Source organism: Lichenostomus cassidix, chromosome 4 (genome assembly GCF_008360975.1).
Source record: "Lichenostomus cassidix isolate B80296 chromosome 4, HeHo_3.0, whole genome shotgun sequence".
Lineage (NCBI taxonomy): Eukaryota > Metazoa > Chordata > Aves > Passeriformes > Meliphagidae > Lichenostomus > Lichenostomus cassidix.
The window spans coordinates 56,324,111-56,343,627 of NC_139484.1; the positions used below are offsets into that span (position 1 = coordinate 56,324,111).

The 19,517-nt window shown below is 39.2% G+C and overlaps 1 protein-coding gene across 10 annotated transcripts in view; it reads left to right on the forward strand.

The window, feature by feature from the left end:
• Positions 1–19,517, forward strand: part of LDB2 (LIM domain binding 2) — a 214,913-nt gene that overhangs the window by 141,768 nt on the left and 53,628 nt on the right. The gene's annotated exons all lie outside the window — the stretch shown is intronic.

Consider the following 19,517-nt stretch of genomic DNA (forward strand, 5'->3'; position numbering starts at 1 on the left):
TTACTTCTTTTCTGACGCAATTGCAAACCTTAAAAAATACAGAAAACATAGTGCCTGTTCTCTCTATTGCATGCTAACTTCCCCAACTACTTCACTGGAAAAGTGTGGTAGTAAGTTTTACTGAAGTAAGAGATTGAATTTGGCACAGAATATGTACAGAACCTCCTGGAAGCTAAGATCCTTGCAATGTGAATTCCACCAGTAGAAATTCAAATGCACATAATTTCTATCAGGTTAAGAAATGTGAAGGCTCCACTTAGCTAAAAATGGTGATCCTCACATGCTTGTCAGTAACAAATATACAGGAAGGTTTTCCTATTAAAAATACTTGTAATGGGCTACTCCAACCTTAGGAAATAAAAATAATTTAAAAAATATATGCAAGAAAAAAAAGGGGGCTCTGGCAAACAAAGCAAGTCCTAATTTCAACCATGAAGTGGTTTTCTACTTTACTCCTCTACAGTACTGGATTGAGGGTGGTGGAGGGGAAGTAGTATGTCTTAATAGAACACTTTAAATGACAAGAGTTGCTACTAAAAGATAGGAGAAGAAAATTCTTAAGGGGGGGTGAGCATCTTGTGTTTGCCTGGCTCACACTACTGGAGAGCACTTGTCTTGTTTGAAAAATATTTTAGTATTTCAATTACAGAACCCTCTGGGCTCTATTCAGAGCACAGTATCCACTGCTTTACCATGGTGGAGTCTGCAGAAGGTTGTGCATGGGGTTCTGCAAAAAATCAATTCTTCCACTATAAACATCCTTATTGCAGAAAGTTGAAACAGAAAAAGAATGCAGTACACTGGCATGTTGCTAAGCAGCAAAAAGGACATATGTCAAGAACCATCTATATCTTTTGTATTACTACAGTTCCTTTCCTCACACCTTCATCACACAAGCTGTTATGATTCTTATGTACACATAATTGGAGAGAAATTATATAGACGCTAGTCTTCCCTCATTTCTTCTCTTTTGTAATTTTTTAAAGATCCAGTGGCAAAGAGAGGTCCTCAGTGGGTCTAATCTGGTTGAGACATCTAGTTTCAGGTCAGCCCAGGGCTTTAGGCATTTTTGGTGTAGATGATTAATTCATTAGTTGATGGGCCTCCTGTTGAAGCCTTTTGGACCTGGGTTACTTCCCGAAATAAAATGAAAATCTTGCCAAAAGGGAGAATATTAACCTTAGAAATAAAACTAGCCTCTCTAGACCATGAGGAGGTCAGCAGTATTCTGCTGGGATAGTTAAGACCTACAAAATGGTGACTGCCAGAAAAAAAAGAGGTAATTTGAGAGCATTAGCAAGTAGGAATTTTGAGATGGTTTGCAGTGACCCCTAATTTATGCTGGCCATGTCTTTTGTTCACTGGAGTAGGCATAGTTTCTTGCTAGCAAGTTTTCATGGATAAAGTGTTAATGTCTCCTTGTTCTCCCACAAACATTTGTGGAAGTAGTTTCAGTGATGTGTATTTGTAAAGTGTGTTGAAGACCTTTTGATAATTGATTATAATTTTTGCAAGGATGTATTTTATGGTAGTGACATTCCATGGTCTTAAAAACATTTATTTACTGTGAAACTATTACAGCGTAATTTCAAGACACACTGTCTTCCTGATAACAAATGTCTTCTGAAATGAGAAAGAGCTTTCCTTAATTTAAAATTTCAGCATTGAGATTATTTTTTATTATTACAGCTATTTAATAATCTCTTCCAAGTACTTTCATATTTTCAAGGTCAAGAATTTTTAAAAGAAATAATGGGACCCAAATTTCTTTTTGCTTCTATCAGACCAACTGTGATGAGGTAATGGTGTTCTGCAAGTTGGCATTGGAACAACAAATTGTACATCAGCCAGGGCTCATGCCTTTTTCCCTATGTGCCCTGTGACTATATGACTAATAAAATGCCTATTTTTATTGTGTGTGGTCCAGCTTCAGAATAATAATCATCCTTGAAGATTAAATTAATGAAAAATCAATTTAACAATCAAATATTTCAGCCGTAGTGGGTGGCTGAGTTAAGAAGGTACTATAAGCAGAGTATAATTTGTTCAGCCATATAGGCAGTTGTTGGATTTCTTATTCAGCCATCAATTACTGCAAAATGGTTAGCTGAAATTACAATTAAATAATGTTAGAGCAGAGTCACATGTGGAAACAGCTGTGGTTATTTTAGAGGTGACCATCCCTGCTGTTTGCTACTGCTCTTCTGGAGGTGAGGCACCTCAGAAAGTGGCTTCTGTCCCATGCTGCCTTGTTCGGGCAGCTTCAGCCACCACCAAGCCCTGGTTTGGGCAGGACCCTTCACAAGGCCATTGTGGTGTCTCCTCCTGGGCTTGTAGCTCCCAGCAGGGTGACAGCAAGCAGCCAAGGCTGGCCATGTCCTGCACTGCTCCTGCTCTGCCTGCTGTGGGGGTTTGCCTGTGAGCATGGGCTTTGCTCACAGGAAGAAGTTGTCCTTAGCCCCTCTCAGGATGATACGTTTAAAACAGTGTGTTTCATGCCTGTATATAAAGAGGGATTACCTGAATAGTATGTGTTTGCCTGATACTACTGTGACTGCTCCTGGAATGTTGCTGCCATAAGTACTTTCATAACATTTATTGTCCTACAACTGCACTTCTGTTGAACTATGCGTAGGATAGGAACCAGGCTTTAAGAGTGGTATTTTCAGGGAAAGTATTTTAGGCTTTCTGCTTCAGTTCCCCACATGTTCAGTACCCATCTTCATGACATGAGTAAAAATAATTAATTGCTTCTTGATGAAACAATTGCCCCCAGTTTACTGTGTGCTGTAGGACATTATAGATGACATGGGAGAGGCTTTGAAATTTGCTCTTAAGATTTTCAAAGGAAAACAATGATAAATTAAGGAAGAATTTGGAGCTCCTCATGAGTTTGTGATTCCATTTTAAGGCTTAAATTTTCAGAGAAAAGCAGTGACTTCATAATCCATGCCAAGTCATTCCTTTTTATTCATGGTACAAGGGGCTTTAGTATTTGCCGTCTGTCTCATAGAGCATTATGTGCTCTCTTACATATTCGGTGGAAAGGATGTTCTTTGCAAGCTTATCTGTTGTAATATTTCCAGATATCCTGTTTTAAAGCATTTTCTGGTAGGCATATGTATGCAATACATCATGAACAAATGCCAAAAAGAATCCTATAAAAACTTACTTTGCATCTTGAAAGAGGATATAAGTTCAGATGTGCTTCAACCATGCTGTGCCACGGATGTGTCTTTTTAGCAGTTCTACATGTAGGCGTTTGCTATTAGGTGTTTGCTATTGTTAAAAGTGACAGCTACATCCCCCTCTTTAGGTGAGCCTTTTAAAAATAAGTGTAATCTACATATGGTTTGCATATTTTAATTTGTAATTTGCATATGTTAATTGACAGTCATTGCAGCGACAAATGGTATTGCACGTAGACTGTCTAAATTGTAAGAGTTACAGGAAAGTTTGCTCAAAGCCTCAGGAAAGACTGAGCTGCCATTGATTGTCGCCAGTGATGTGGGGAATGGGGGAGCTCTGTATTGCACACTTTGAAAGCATAAATGAATAAAAACAATGGTTGGTTTCCTGATTTTAAGATATATCTTGCAACTTTGGAAGGGAATCATTCCCTTCTGTTAGTGCCTTCCATGGCAGTAACTTCATGTAAGATCATATAGAAAACTGCTCTTAAAGTAAGCCTACATTACTAGAACTTTTTTTGGGAATGAGGATCCTAATTTTACCAGTTAAATAATATATGAGGTAAATGTCTCTTATACCCATGCAGAGGAGTCAGGAAGCAAAACTATGCTGTAGAGTGAACCACATGAGCGCACCACTTTGTAGCATTGAATATGCAAAATTCACTTCTGCAGAAGATTAAGCAAGATCAGCACATTCAAAAACATGTACTGGAGGAGGCATCAAAGTTTTTGCTCAAAAAAGTGTTGGCTAGGAAAGGATATAGTAGGGAATAACTACTTTAATGATATTTAGGTTGCTGAATATTGCAACAGTTGACCTGTACTGGAATAATCTTGTAACAGGAGCCCCCTGGGATTCTTCTGCTCTGTAGCAGACACACTGGCATCAGTTTATGTATTTTCTAGGCCACTACATTTCAAATAAGAGCAGTTTCAGATTACTACTGTCAGTGATGCATTCTGAAAAAATAGTGAAAAAGACAAAAAGAAAACCTGTACAGTTTTCCATCACAGTGACACCATTGTGGTATCAATAATATGGATCATCCATCTTGCAGTAGTGTTTTCCTGTGGTTAGCAGACAAGTGGCCAATGACTATTCCCTTCAGCACATCTAACGTCACCAGCAGCATAGTTTTTATTCCATGTTTCAGCAAGACTTCTGCTTCAAATCACATTTAATAAAGACAACACAGTAATTCCCGGTAAATCTAAGAGGATGATTCATAGATGGGCAGGTAGTTGGAAGAATCCCCCATAATTGTCATTTCACTGTGCCCTTTAAGAAACATCCATTGACAGTCCCTCTCTTGGGACTAGTCTGCCTGTGTGGCATGGAGGCACTGCTCCATTTGCCTAGGACATGTCACCCCAAAGCACCACAGTCAGGACAGTCAGCATGGTGTATGGAAAGGAGATTATTATTCCACATCAGCTGGCTAGTTATATAAAGGGGTTTTTATTTTAAACAGATGACTATAGAATATACCAAAATATTCTTAATTTCTGGAATCACTGGGGAGACAAAAGAAGACACCCACAACATAGATATTGTAAATTTTTTCTATGATACTGAAGTGTAAACATAGACATTTCTCTGAAAAAAAGAAAAAAGTAAGAATTTTTCTGGGTTTCTGATTGCATTTGGGTTAAAATTTACTCCTTATAAAGTAAACACCACTTCTTCTTGACCCTGTTAAGAATGTCATTCCTCAAGTGTAACTTGTAACTGATGCAGTAAACAAAAATGTTGTTTTGTTAATACTTCCATTTGCTCTTCAATCCTCTCATGGTTGCTTGAAAACCTGTGTTTTGAAATTAAACCATTCCCATCACCTTTCCTATGATTCTGGAGGTTTGGGTGCATTTATCAGGACTCAGAACATACAGAGCACAAATAACTTAGCAAACAAGCGGCAAACACAAATCCTTCAATGGAAATGCTTTGGGTGACCTTGTGAGTGACTTCCATGTGAGTACCCTTTGAAGGACACTGAATGGAGCAGACAGCTTACAACATGGGAGAGTAAAATGTGAATGGGATGACATACAAGTGATGAAACTCAGGGGGAAAAAAGCAGGTGGAAATAGAAGAGGAGGAGCAAAAGTTCAGCTTCCCCACGCAGCATCCCCACGCAGAGCAAAGGCTTCCTGTGAAGTTGCTCTTTGGGGGTGTAACCTGCCATCTGCCTTGGAAGTGGTGGATTTTTAGGAGACATTAAAGGTGACAGAAGTCATTCAGAGCCACTGCTTGTGACTGTGCTGCACACCACCTCATGGGAATAGCTCTGGGAAATCAGACTCATGCTGCTCTGCTGACAAAATGTGTGTGTAGTTAGAAGCTCCTCTTCCACCCCTGTAGGATACTGTGTGAGTGTGTAGGCATAGATGGTTATCCTGGAGAAATTCAGAATTGCTTTGCTAAATGCATATTGCTCCTGAAGGAGGCACATTATGGACACAAAGCACATGCTGTAAGGGAGGGTTGGTATTTTCTTCTTTCAGAAATGTGGTCCCTGTACCCTGTACCAGCATCATGGCAGTGACAGGTGAGGCTCTGTGGTGTGGCAAACCCAAACCACCCCATGAATCTTGTCTGCAGCTGTGTGCTATGCATCGTGGTGCATCATGCATTCAGTATGGGAACCTGTGGGGTACAGAGCTTGGGGAGGAGAGCTTTTACTGTCACATTGGTTCCTGTGAATTGTTTTCTATATTATCTTGCATACATTCAAATATTTAATTAGTTATCTCTACGTTCAAAGCCATAGCTCGGACCAACAAAGTAATTTCAGTCTTTTGCAATGGCAAGCAAAATAGCCATCCTTTTTTAAGGACCTGTTCCCTCCGAGGTTCTTGCAAATGCAGGAAACAAGAAGAATTTCAAGCTCAACAGCCTGAAAGAATAAACTCCCTCATATGATTTTTAGCACTTCCTAACTCTAACCAGATGTGAGGTATGCAAGAACAACCTTTTAATTTTATTTCTAGTTGTGCTGATTCTAGGAACAGGAGGATAGGAGGGATGTGGTTAAAGTACTGTATGAAAGTACAAGAGTGCTGATCCAAAAAAATTTTAAATGTCATGTTCAGTCCAAGGCTTGTGCAGAGGTCTGGGAACAACTCCTATTTATCTAAATTGTTTTATGCTTCACTGTGGGCAATTTTTCCTTCATTTCTATTTTTTGTAGCAAAATGACATTTTAGGTTTGAATTAACCCACAATTTTGCTGAAAAAAAAATACACAGGCTTCACTTTGTATTGGAAAGTAGTTGCAGAGTAGAGCCCATGTTTTCAGGTTGTGTTCAGCATGCTTTGTTGGCACAATCCAGAAGTTTGGGGAGCAGAAACAGTGCAGCTACCTGGCCTGCATCAGAGTACAGTACTTCTCCTCTGCCCTCACCTCTTAGGTGACTAACTTCACATAAATGAAGATCATTTTCTTTAATTCTCCTTATCATTATGCAAACAGAATTCCTGCTGTTTAAGTGAAGATTCATGAGGTGCCAATATTTGTGAATAAAGTCTGAAGCAAGATCAGTACTAATGGGGGGAAATAATTTGAAAATATTAATGTATTGGTGCATTAATGCAGTGAAGGAAGGTTGATTTTAGGCAGAGATGTTTTTCTGTGGTTACGGTGAAAAAAACAACTTTGCAGGAGCGTTACTTTCTATTACTCTTCTGTGTAATGGATACTCTCAACAGAACAATTTTGGACTGGTGTTTTCTGCATTTTATTCCAGTACCTTTTTTATTTGTCTTCTAATAAAAGTATGAATTGGTTTCTACCAAGTTTACTCTTACATGGTATTAGGTTTTGTAAACAAATAAGTCAGTTCACTATTCACTGCAGTAGCTGGCACAAAAATTTGTTTCCAGATCCTGAGCTGAGTTTGCAATGCTGATGTTCAAAAAAATATATTCTTTTTTGGGAGACGTGTGAAAATTATTTGAAAGCCAGGGGGATATTTTAAATGCATATGTATACAGCAATATATTTTCACGTCCACAGTGCAAGGTGGAGTATCTTATTTTTTTTTTATTTTTTATTTAGTCCTGTTTGACGCAATGAGTTTGAAGTATACCAAATTAAATTAGATTTCTCATATTGGGTGATTTCTGTACATTTTTAAAATTTGGTAGATTTTGAAAAAGTATACTTAGTTTTTCAAAGATATATTTTTAATTGCATGGTCATATACATATTAAGATATCAGAACATGAAGTTATCTATCTGAGATCATTCTCTTTGATGTCAACAGGAATTCTTATTTGGAGAGTTTCACTGTAACCCTATCAAGCACTGCTAGTAGATAAAAGTCATTGCTAAATCTTTAGAAAACAGCTTCCCACCTTGAATTTCTTTCTTGAAGTTCTGTAAGAGGAAAATATATTCCCGAATAATTTTTTAATATGCTTTCAGCCTGAGATAATAAAGTCTGTGTATATTTTTCTGTAATTAAATAAAGAGTTTTTAGGGTGACATTTGGCACATGGGGTTCCCTGCACTGTCATTGTGCTTGGATGTCAGCAGCTGTTAGTAGCTATGACTTTTATGTCTAACTGTATGCAACCATCACCTCTGTAGCTTTCTCCCTGTTTGTTTTCGGAAATAGGTGTGATGGGCCAGGCCAAGGATCATGCCACACTTGTCTTTTTTTTTTTTCCCCCAATTTTTTCTTAGGTTTCTAGTTAGTCTGTTGTTAAGCAATGAGGTTGGTCTGGGTGGGCATTTGGGTTGATCCTGTGTGGTGCTTGTTACGTTTTATGTTCAGGGAGTCCCTGAAATTGTCCTAAGAGTCACAATTCAAGATTGTCATGGGAACTGTATCTCATCTAGGGTGGTTCCAGAAATCACAGTGAGTCATTGAAGAAAAACCGTTCCAAGAAGATAATATAATGACTCTCTGGGAAATGTGAACAAATGTATCATACAGCTAAAAGGGCAGAAAACATAGGAAGTGGTTTTTTCAACTTCAGCACAGATTTGTTGTAGTACTTATTACTGATGTTACCTTTTTCGAGTTAAAAGCATTCTGCATTTCTTACTGCATAAAATTTTATTAAAAGCTATGTATAATGTGTGTTCTGACTGAAGCTTATAAACCTACTACACTGCTTGCCCTTTTCTGAAAGTGCTTCTTTATTATTTCATGTTATTTTGTCAGACATCTGATTTGTATAACTGAACACAGGCACTTGCCTTCATTTAAGGGCAATAAACAAGGCACACTTTCAAAACCAACAAAACATTTTTAAATGGTAGACTATTTTTCTAATTATTTTGTCCAGTGTGTTCAATACCGTTTTTCCTTTCTCTGCAGTTAGCTTGCATGAGCTTGAAAGAGAAAGAGAGTGGGAAAGCAAGCTTTGCTGCAGAAAAAAAAAAAAAAGAAAAAAGAAATCAAAGCCAACCACCAACAGCTTTTTGAAAAAGAGTGTTCTGGTTGTTATAAAACATGTATATAACCGACAACTGATATTATCCACTGGTGAGATATTGTTCGTACATCTACAGCATAACATTTAACAGAAAAATCATGCTGGTTATCAATCCACATGTGCTCAATGCAGTTCGAGGATTTTGAGAATGCCATGTATATCTTTTATCGAGTCACCATAACCCTTCACCTCCCACCAGTTCTCCAGACACACTCCCCACTATGTTATGTCCCCTTTGATTCGCACATCATCCCATTTCACCTCTGATATTTTTCACCTGAATGTGGACCATGCTGTGATGCTTGACTGACAGTGCTTGAGCACGAAGTCCTGTGTTTGGGAAAAGAACTATCTTCCTCCTTTACATGGCCAGCCTGTGGGTTTCAGTCTTGCCAGGAAAAGAATTCTTCCAGTGGTGAGGAGGTCAGCCCTGCCTGTGTGGCAAATGCCTATATGAGCCTATTTTCCCCATACCCCAAGCTAACCAGATGCTGTGTGGCCATTTTCATCTCTCTCAGAGCCCAAACCAATATATGCTGCCTCTTCACAGGAATTGCTTCCTCAGACACAATGCCAAGCTATGAAAACATGTAGCTTTTACTCAGAGTAACATGCTCTCTTTTTACTCACAGTGTTAGGAGAGCAAGTTGGTGTCTGCCTAAAATATTCTTTATAGAAACATTCATTACTGTGTTTACACTGTATAACCATGGTGAAGGAATAGCTTCGACTACTCAAACTAGCTGCCATAAGTACTGTTATTGCTCTCTCTCAGTAGAAGGGAGCTTGTGGAGAGCTGCAGAAAGCATCCAAGAAAAAAGGTAAATTCTGTCTGAGCTAAACCCTCTGAGGTCCCAGCAGCCTGTGCTTGGCCACAGACTTCACATCATGAATGGTGTCCTCAAGCTTCTCATCAGGCATGGAGGCAGTGAGGTGCTATTCTGGCAGATACAAACCGGACTGAAACCAAAAATAGAATTTATCAGAGTTGCAGCTAGTTAAAGGTGTGTGATGTTGCTTTTTTTGCCTGGATGAAAATCAGGAACTTTAGAAGGGAGAAAGCCCTCCACAGCACATGGTACTCTGTCTCAGTCACAGCTTCTCTTCCAATGTTTCTGAGGGTGAAAGGGACCTATGCATTTTTTAGATCAGCACTTTCTCAGTTGTTTATTCTTCCCTCATATAGGATGCACATGTTTAATAGTATTTCTAAAATACATATAAGGCTTTTTTTTTCTGCCTCGGTTTCCCATCTTGACATGGTTCAGAGGAGAGACTGGAGATGAGAAACTGGTAGAATTATATCTGTAGATATCTGTCTTGAGAACAGCTTCACTCCAGAAAATACAGCACAACAGATCTCATGTGCTTTTGTAGCAATAACTGGAATATTTATACAATTTGGGGGAGGAAGGAGGAAGGGTGAAGGGAAGGTAAGGGAGATCCCCATCATAATGACCAAATTCTTAGCAAGTGGTAAATGGTGTGGTTCCAGTGATATGCTTAATTTTCATGGAACTGTTTGATTTAGACCAATAAGAGAGTAATCAAATTCATGGCTGTGAAATATGTGGGTTGGTCACTTAACCCATCCCCAGCATGAACTCACCACAGAAAGGCAAACAGCTGTTTTCTGCATCACCCAAGCTTTGTTTTTGAGGTTTTTGTCTAGATTCTGACTCAGACCAGCTTGGGTACCTGCTTCAAAGGATTGTGGCAGTATGTGAGGGTATGGCAAATATCACTTTATCTTAACATCATTTTGCTTATGTTTTTACATAATTGGTTTTTTTCCATGCCATGTTTAGCATTCTACTAGGTCAGATGAAGTCAGGGGTCAGGGGTGTGCTTGATTTAATACAACTGGATGGTTTCCCTGGTTTTTGTCCCTTCCTTTTGGTGTCCTGTCATTTGAATTTTATGTTTTTGCCTTTATATCTTGAGACAACTTTTCTGGGTATCATTTTCTCTGCTGTGTTGGTCCTTTATGCTGGTACAGATTGCATTTGTTCATCTAAAATGCCTGTCCTGCACAATTTCCATCATTTTTACGGTCTTATATTTTGTCATTTTCTGCTTGAGTTTCGTTGTGGTTTGTTATGTTTTGACAGTGGTTTGTCATACAGCTGTGAATAACCTCTTTGGTTTGCTTTTAAAACTTTCTTCTTTGCAGTTGTTGAACAAAGTTAACTGAACTACTCCTTCTTCAGAAAGAATGGTTAGCACAGACAGAAGTGTGAGTGGCTGTATACTGCAAGCAGGCAAACCATTTGTTCTGGCTTTATTTGCATTCAGAGTGTAGAATTTTTATGCAAAAACAAATATTCTCTTTGCTAAATATTCATTACAGGAGTGATGGTTTTGATTTATAAGACATGGAAGTTCTGTAGTTAAAACTGGAGCTTCCTCATCTAAGGTATGTCTTTTTGTCTGTGGAACAAGAATATGGGTAAACCACCTATACATTTTTCCCCTCCAGCCTAAGGAATCATCTTAGACCTTATGCTTCCTAAAAAATCTGCCTGCCATGACAAATTCTGAATTTTTCAATGTGGGATAAGGGTCTGGCCTGCTCTGTACTGTTAGAAACCTAATTCAGTTGTTTAAACAACTAATTGTATGGGCTCTGAGTTTTCATGTTAGGATCAAGTAGCAGACTCCCTAATTACTTAGTGTTGTCAATGGATACAGAGGAAAAAATTAAAGCTTGAAGCTGGTACGGAACTGTGCAGGGCTGGTGCTCTGCTATTTGTGCTTCAGCCTGAGACAGTGGTTATGAGACCTGCAGGAAAGGAGCTGAGAGATGAAGCTGACTGTGAGCCAGCAATGTGCCAATGCAGCAAAGAAATCAACAGCCTCCTGGGCTGTGTGAAGGAGAGCTTGAGGGAGGTGATCTTTCCTTCAGCTCTGTTGAGACACATCTGGTGTTGGATATTCAGTCTGGACTCACCATTTAGAGGCAAGACATGGATATACTGGAGTGATTCCAGAAAAGAGACTTGAATATGATAACAGGCTTGGAGGATTTGCTATGTGAGGAGAGGCTGAGAGAGCTGAGATTCTGCAGCCTGGAGAAGCCTATAATGTGTGTAAATATATGATGGGGACAGAGTAAAGAAGGTAGAGTCAGACTTTTCAGTATTGCCCAGTGTAATGCAAGAGGCACTGTGCACAAAGCAAAACACAGAAAATTCCATTTATACACAAGAAAAACTGTTTTCCTTTAAAGGTGGTCAAACACTTGCACTTCATCTTCAGAGATATTCAAAACCCAACTGGACACAGCCCTAGACAAGCCAGTGCAGATGCCCCTGCTCTGAGCAGAGGGTGTGATGATGCCCAGAGGTGCTCTCCAAGTCCAGGTGCTCTCCTGTGAAAGGCATCTTGGACTCTGCTGCTTGCTCTCTACATTCCATAGTCCAGACTCTCTTAGCCTGGGGCTGAAATACCAAGATCTGATGGATGAATGAATTTTGTAGTGAGCAGTTCTTTAAAGACTGGTGGTCTGCTGCCAGCATAATAAGAAAAAGAGAAGATTTTATTGTAATAGGTAGGCTGGCTGAGCCTTAATTAAAAATTACGCTGATGCAGTTTAGCTTTGTGCTGAGACATGTAGAGGGTTTTATAGTTCTTTTCTGAATGTTTGTACCAAAATGAATTATAGTGAAATATTGTCTCTCCTCAGAGCGATGAAGGATTTAAGACTGAGTTGCAGATTATGTGTCTGTTGAGAATAAGGGTCATAAGGTGTGGGGAGTGTAGCGGAGGTCTCATTGTCATAGTTTCTGTTCCTTGCTCTTGACTCAAGTGTGTTTTAGAGGATTGTAGTGTTGGTTACACTCTTTTGAAAGAAAAGAAATACTCTGCCAAGTGAATCAAAATTATACACAAATCCTCACCACAGTAAAATATTGTTAGAAAATACTGGAGAAAAGGCACAGTCAGACCTAACACAATGATTGAATTAGACAGGCTAGAAAGAATTGGAGAAAAAACCCTAGACATTTGCAACTTTATAAGCTTTAATATTTTGGGTTATAGCCTTTAACTGTAGACAATATTGTTGATACAAAATAAATAAGATACTGTAGATACCATGAAAGTATCATGGATCTAAACAAAACCATTTGGTTCTGGTTGTGGGGAGGATTCAAATCACTCAATAACAGTACTGACTGTGTGTTACACATCCCACTTTGTAATTTTGTTACAAAACTGAGAACAAAGGCGAATTGGTTGGAAACATAAGATTTCCACAGTATCCAAAAGCTGCTAAATAGATAATTAAAAATAAAAACACAATTTTAAGTACATGGGAAGAATATATATAACATGCTAATTTTACTCCTCAAAAGGTGTGCTTTATTAGCAATATGGAGGTACTACTTCCACTCTCTTCCAAACTTCATGCAGCTTAAAATTGACAATGTGTGTAGATTATACAGATGGTTTCTGAATGTGTAAATACAATGTTGTGTATTACAAGTATAATGCTATTAAAAGTACACTAGTGTACTCTAATATAGTATTATCATTAATACTATTGTATGGATTTTATATAATACATTTACTCTTAATGTTTAATTTGTATAAATAACTAGAAATTTCTATAAGTGGAAATTAATCATCCATTCTAGTTTCTATTCTGTAAGTAGTCTACATGATCGAAACCCAATCTAACACACTAGATAGGGATTAAAAAAGGACAGGTCTGTGTGTGCCAGATTCTGCCTTGGATACATGTGGGTGGTTTAATCAACATGGCCCACATGTCTCTGAGACAGAATTTGGACTTATTAGACTGTCTTTTCACTGCCTTCCGTGCCACACTATCAAATCTGACAGTAGCTTTTCTTAGGAATTGACAGATTTGTGTTTGGGTTCGAATCCTCTCAGCAGATAAGGTCTTACAGAGGTGGAGGAGCAGTCCCATGAGCATCCTGCCTTGCAGCTCTTCCAGAGAGCAGGTCACAGTACTGAAAACTGGAGCCTAGCTGTTGTCCAGCTTCGGAGAGAGATCCCTCCCTCCACATCCCAGACAGATGGACAGTGTCTGGAAGAAAACACAGCTGATATTCTCTTTCACTGGGACAATTTTGGGTAAATAGAAGTATAGGCAGAATCACAGCAATGATATCACTAAATAACTCCATGAGGTTTTGCTTTGTGTGCACTGATTTGTTTACTTCAGTTACAGAAACATATGTTAATGAACATGCCAAGCTCTGGCTCACGCAGATGTCAGTTAGCCATGCCCAGAGATGTCAATTAACAATTAACAGAAAGCTCATGCTCTCTTCTGCAGTGCCCAGGAAGGTTCATTTGCAATCAATGGGCTGTTGTCTCCTGGCTTCCCTAGTCCCTGCATCTGGCTGAGGAGAGTTAGTTACATCTCCATTTAATTACTGAGATCCAACTGTGATAATCTCTCAAGCAAGAGATTCTCATAGTCTGCCTAGAGCTTTATGGGACAGCTCAACATTTTGTGTTGGGAGCCAAAAAAAACCCCACAGCCCTAACCAGCAGAGTTCCTCAAGCCCATCTATAGTATGTTGATGAGATAATCAGCTGCAGGCTGCACCAGAGCTTCCAGAATGCCTTTAAGCTATAGGCAGAGGGGGTTTTTTTTAATTCTGTTGCTGATTCTGTGGATCTTTTAAAGGCTTTTTATCTTTTATATTTTTTGGTTTTATTTGTTTCTGTTTTATTACTTATTTTATAACCTAACTTTAATTAAAGACAGAGGGCTTGACAGGATTCAAACTGCAAAAAAACCAGCCTGAAAACAATAAAACCAATATTTTCATTTCACTGATTAACACATCCATTGTTTCTTTTCTACACCAACTCAGCGGTTATTGTACATGGTGTGTATGCGAAATCCAAGTGTGCAATCCTGAGAGCTTCTACTGTAAAGGCAACACTTGGGCAGTTCAGTGACCAACAAGGGGTTTGCCATCAAGCCCTGCTTCTGCAAAAAGGCCATGACCCTTCATTCTGTACTGGGGGCATTGGACAGCCTATCTTTGGCACACAAAGGGAGGAAATGTTCTTCTACTATTCCTAGCCCACAAATAATACCAATTTCCTGTGAACTAGAAAAACATGTTTACTTTCTATTTTACTCAAATCTTCCTTGGGGGAAAAAAACCCAACCATACAACAGTACCAACACCACCCCACCGTGTGGTGGTACCAAAATTATATTGCAAACTACATTTTTGGCTGGCTTTCTACCCACAGCTCACCTGAGGCTTGGAAAAACCCTGAACAAGTTATGAGCAATCCCATCTAGAGATCATTGGACTTTTTGGCTCAGTTTGGGATGGAAAAATAATTCTAGAGTTAAACATATTCCTGGCAGAATGAAGTGTTTTATGCTCAGGGAAACATATTTAAAGGGGAAAATAGACAAAAGGATAGCATGAAAATAATTATTCCTAGCATCAGGGTGAGAGAGGAACACCCTGATCATCATTGTTCCATGCCCAGGCCAAAAAGCAGGAGTGTGACCTCAGTGTATCTCTCTTTGAGAGGCAGGCATTGGGCCATTTAATGTCAGATGGTTTCATTCTATTCTTTAGAATTCCCCATGTGTGATACTTGAGGAATTATACAGAATATAACTGTTACTGACCTATAAAGCTTCTTGCCTCTGTTCATAGATTGAGTTAATTGATTTCTGGGCCACTCATGTTTGGAAGAGTGTCACAAATCTGTCTTACTTCAATTCTAAAATAGTTTTTTGGTCTCTGATGCACAGAAAAGGTGCATGGAATCACGTGTAGCCAAGCTGTCATAAAATTGGCTGAACTTATGTCATGCCAGTGGCTGACAGCATTCTGTTTCGTGAAAAATATTCATTTCAGAGATGCCTTTCTTTTAGACATTTTCATATAAGTAACTAGTTCTTGTTGCTAAATGCAGCTGATCTTTGCCAGTTTGCTTTGCTATCTGGGCAACTGCTAGCACAAATCAAGCAAAGATTAAGTGGCAGTATCCACTTCTCATAAGAAATGGTACATCCTCAGATAGCTAGGAAGGAATCCTGCCCAGGACAAAATGGTAATTTAAAACAACATTCCAGTGATCTGGAATTAATGCCTGAATGCTGAGGGGCAGGTGAATTTTCCTTCTACTATATACAGTATTTTTCAATGTGGGGTGTCACATTTCACATTATTAAATGGTCTTTTCTGGGTAATGGGACAGTAAAAGCCTGTTGTTATTATTTGTATAGATGAAGGTATTTTTTCCGTGTTACAAAAGTGTTGCAATTTTGTTTTTTAAATGTTTAAAAATCTGTATGCTTTGAGGTAGGGTTTCTCCCGTTTGTGGTAGGGGTATCCCTTTTGTCCTCTTTGTGGAAATCTGACTAAATTTATTAGATTTCTAAATATTTGGGTAAGAGAAAGCCACCCATTCTCAGGTATTCAGCACAGGTTTACAGAGTTTGACAGCTAAAATTTCCAATGTCTCCCTTCCCAGGAACATAGTTGCAGCCCAGTGGGGTGTCCACATGCCAACTACATAGAACGATGAGATATTGTGCAGCTCAGGGCTATGTGGAATCATAGTAATTTCCATTACAAAACCCACTGGGAAGGTTCAGCCAGTGGTGCCTACAAGAGCAGGAAACCCTTCCTTCTACACTGCTGGTGGATGTGCCTCGGATCCAGTTGGCCTTACGAAGGAAGGAACTTGACCTGAATGTAGAGCAAAGAAAATGGAAGAGAAGGCAAAAAAAAGAGAGGGTGGAAATCAGGACCACATGACATTGATACGATAGAGGAGTGAGAAATAGTAATGGGGAGATGAAACGAGAAGATGTAGGATGATTGAGTAAGGGAGAGTTGGAAGTCAATGAGAAAAATACAAGGAATGAGGATGTTTGGCTGGGTGGGAGGCACAGAGGGAAAAGGTCCTCTTGACTGGTCCCTTGCTGATGAGAAGCTGAAGGAAGGAAGGATAAATGGGATTAATTTGCTGAAAGAATCTTCTTGTTACGAGTAGACAGAGTGGAAAAAGTACAGAGAAAGAACGGGGGTGTGGGGGAGGAACCCACAAAATCGAGATCCAGAAGGAGCGCTTAGGCTGCTAAGGCAGGGAGCCCTGGACAAGGAGCTGTGGAAGCCTGGCTGGGTAGGAAGGGCACTGAAAAACTGTGTGTGAAGTTGGCATTTTGGGCAGCGTGGAGGAGAACAAGGAGACTGAGACTGAGACTAAATAACTGGGCCATCTTAAGTGAAAAGAATGAAGAAATCATGTAGATTTAGGGAAGGTCAATGAGTGTCCTTGAGGAAAAGAAAAAGGGGCAGCATTTGAGGAGGGGGGAAGATAGGGAGATAGTGGGATTTGAACAGTGAGCTTGGAAGATAACCCATGTAAACAACCAAAAAAACTGGAGAAAGAATAAAGCCCTGACACCAGGAAAGGAAATTACAATAACTTCTCCATACTCAAACTGCTACTGCAAATGCTCAGCTCAGAGCTCCTGTGGCTGAGGTCTGTGTGCTGCCTCTGAGGGCTCCATGTGATTCTCCTTTAGGAAAGTGTGGTGTGGTAGCAGGGGCCCTACCCTACAAAACCATGCACGGACACACATTTTTGAACATGTATTCTGTGGACTAAAAGCCAAGTTCCAAAAAAGTTCCAAAATATGAAGGAATTCCAACTGCAGTAGTGCATAAAGCTTCATTCAGCCCCAGTGGTGATTGGATGTGCTATTTAGACTATGCTTTCTGTTATTGCTGTGGCTGCCACTGAAGAATTGCAAACCAAGGCCAAGCTGGCATAGAGCTTGCTCTGTGCTCTGCAAGGGGTGAATTCACTTCACTGGCACAAGGATGGCTGAACCACATCCTGAAGAGGCCCCAAGTATCTGGCTGTCCCATAATCCTGCCTCCACATTCTTCAGGGTCCTCCTAGGAAGGATCCTTCAGCAATCACTAGCAGAAGATCCATGGTGTTGCTGAAATCTTGCTGACATACAGTGGCAGGCACAGGTGGAGTTTGTAAATCCACACGTGAGCATGTCCATCTTTGGCAAGCAGGGAAGGAAAAGTGCCTTTGCCATGTTCTCATTCTTTTGCCCAGAGAACAATTGTATGCATGCATGCAGCAGAGCAGGGAGTGCACACACATATGGGCTTGCATACTCATCTACACAGTTATGTTTTGGAAGAGAAAAATTGAAGGAAAAGTCCTTTGCACTAAAATAGGCACAAGGTTTGTGATGATCTCTAGGCCTCATAAGAGCTATTCCACAGCCTTTTGTTGTTCTTGGAAATGCCATCTCCTGCACAAAAACAACCCCTTGTTACTGCTGTAGAGTTTCATGTTTATCCTAGAAATGAAATGATCTTTTTAAGACACGGAGTGCTTTGGGAAGGGAACCAAAACCTTGAACATACTTCAGTCTTCCATGGCAAGGCAACATAGTGAGCTGAGGACAGGTCTGCTCATTAACATAGATTTCCATTACTCTTTCTTCTGGAGCTGAATATTTAGCTCTAAACATTTATGCTGGATATTTGCATCAGTTATTTTCAGTTTTACAGAATGACAGGGTCTGCACATGCATCTGTCGTGGAAAATCAGGTGTCATGGAGCATATCCTTGTGAGCACCTCTATTCCTCTTCACCCTTCTGGTCTCCCACTTTGCTCTTCACAGTAGCATATCCCTGTGGCAAGCATAGATAACACTTACTAGGAAATTATTTTTATTAAAAATGCTTACTAGTAATAAGAATCAACTATTTAATGCATCTCTAGCTTTCTTTAATGTGTTGTAGCTGTAAATACAGGGCAAAAAGCAACACCATATGACCATGCTACTTTGGGAACAGTCTATAAACTGCAGTTAAATAGTTTCAAGATATTTATGCAGTGTGTAAGTCACATGAATAGAGGTTTATCACAATCAGTTGGAATGCTGGATTTTCATATCGCCCATTTGCTGCTTAAGATGATTAGCAGGAAATTTAATTTGCACTAATTAGCCTTAGGGGAGCAAGAAATTAACTTGATGGGTAAATTTCACTTTTTACTACATACCACACCAACATGAAGAAATTTGAGTTAAACCATGAATTAAATCCTATGCTAATACACTGGACTTCAGTTTTTCTAAATTAAATTAAAAGACTATAAAAAACTGTTATATGCATGGGTAATGGGTGGAGCTTTTTAAGGATCTAGAGTCGTATAACATTCTTTCAATGTATTCACTGAATTGTCAGCCACTTCCAGAGAGTGTGGTATATTTTTGTACATTAAACTACATATATAATGATATCTGATATTACAGCAAAAGGTTTAACAAATCCTTATTTTATATATTTGCATATTTTCATTATACAATATGCATTATGACTGCCTATACAATATTCCACATTGCAATGCACAGAACAAAAACATTACTCACTACTGTGAAAATTTCATATTTTTTTATTTGCAACACCCATTTGCAAATGCATTTTTAGGTTCAGGAGCCTTTATTCATATGCTGGCAAAATTTCTATGAAAATAGCTTTTTAAGAAATCACTTTCAGAAGTATACAGCAAATGAGGGATGCATGACTCACCACACAGTCCTAACAGACAAATTAGAATTAGGAACTAATGAACTCTAATCTTGCCTGTTGATGGTGACTTTTCTGTCTCATTGTTCCAAGAGACCATCCAGATTGCTTGGTTTTTCCCTATCAAATGGAGGCAATTTTTATGTATCCACCACTCAAAATTACTGTGGATTGATTAATGCTTGCAAAGCAATGAGTCATTTGGTATGGAAGTATCCATCTATTATAAACTGAAGTGTTCTGTTATACCAGGCTTGTGGTTACATTCAGATTTATCTGTAAAGGAGATGGAA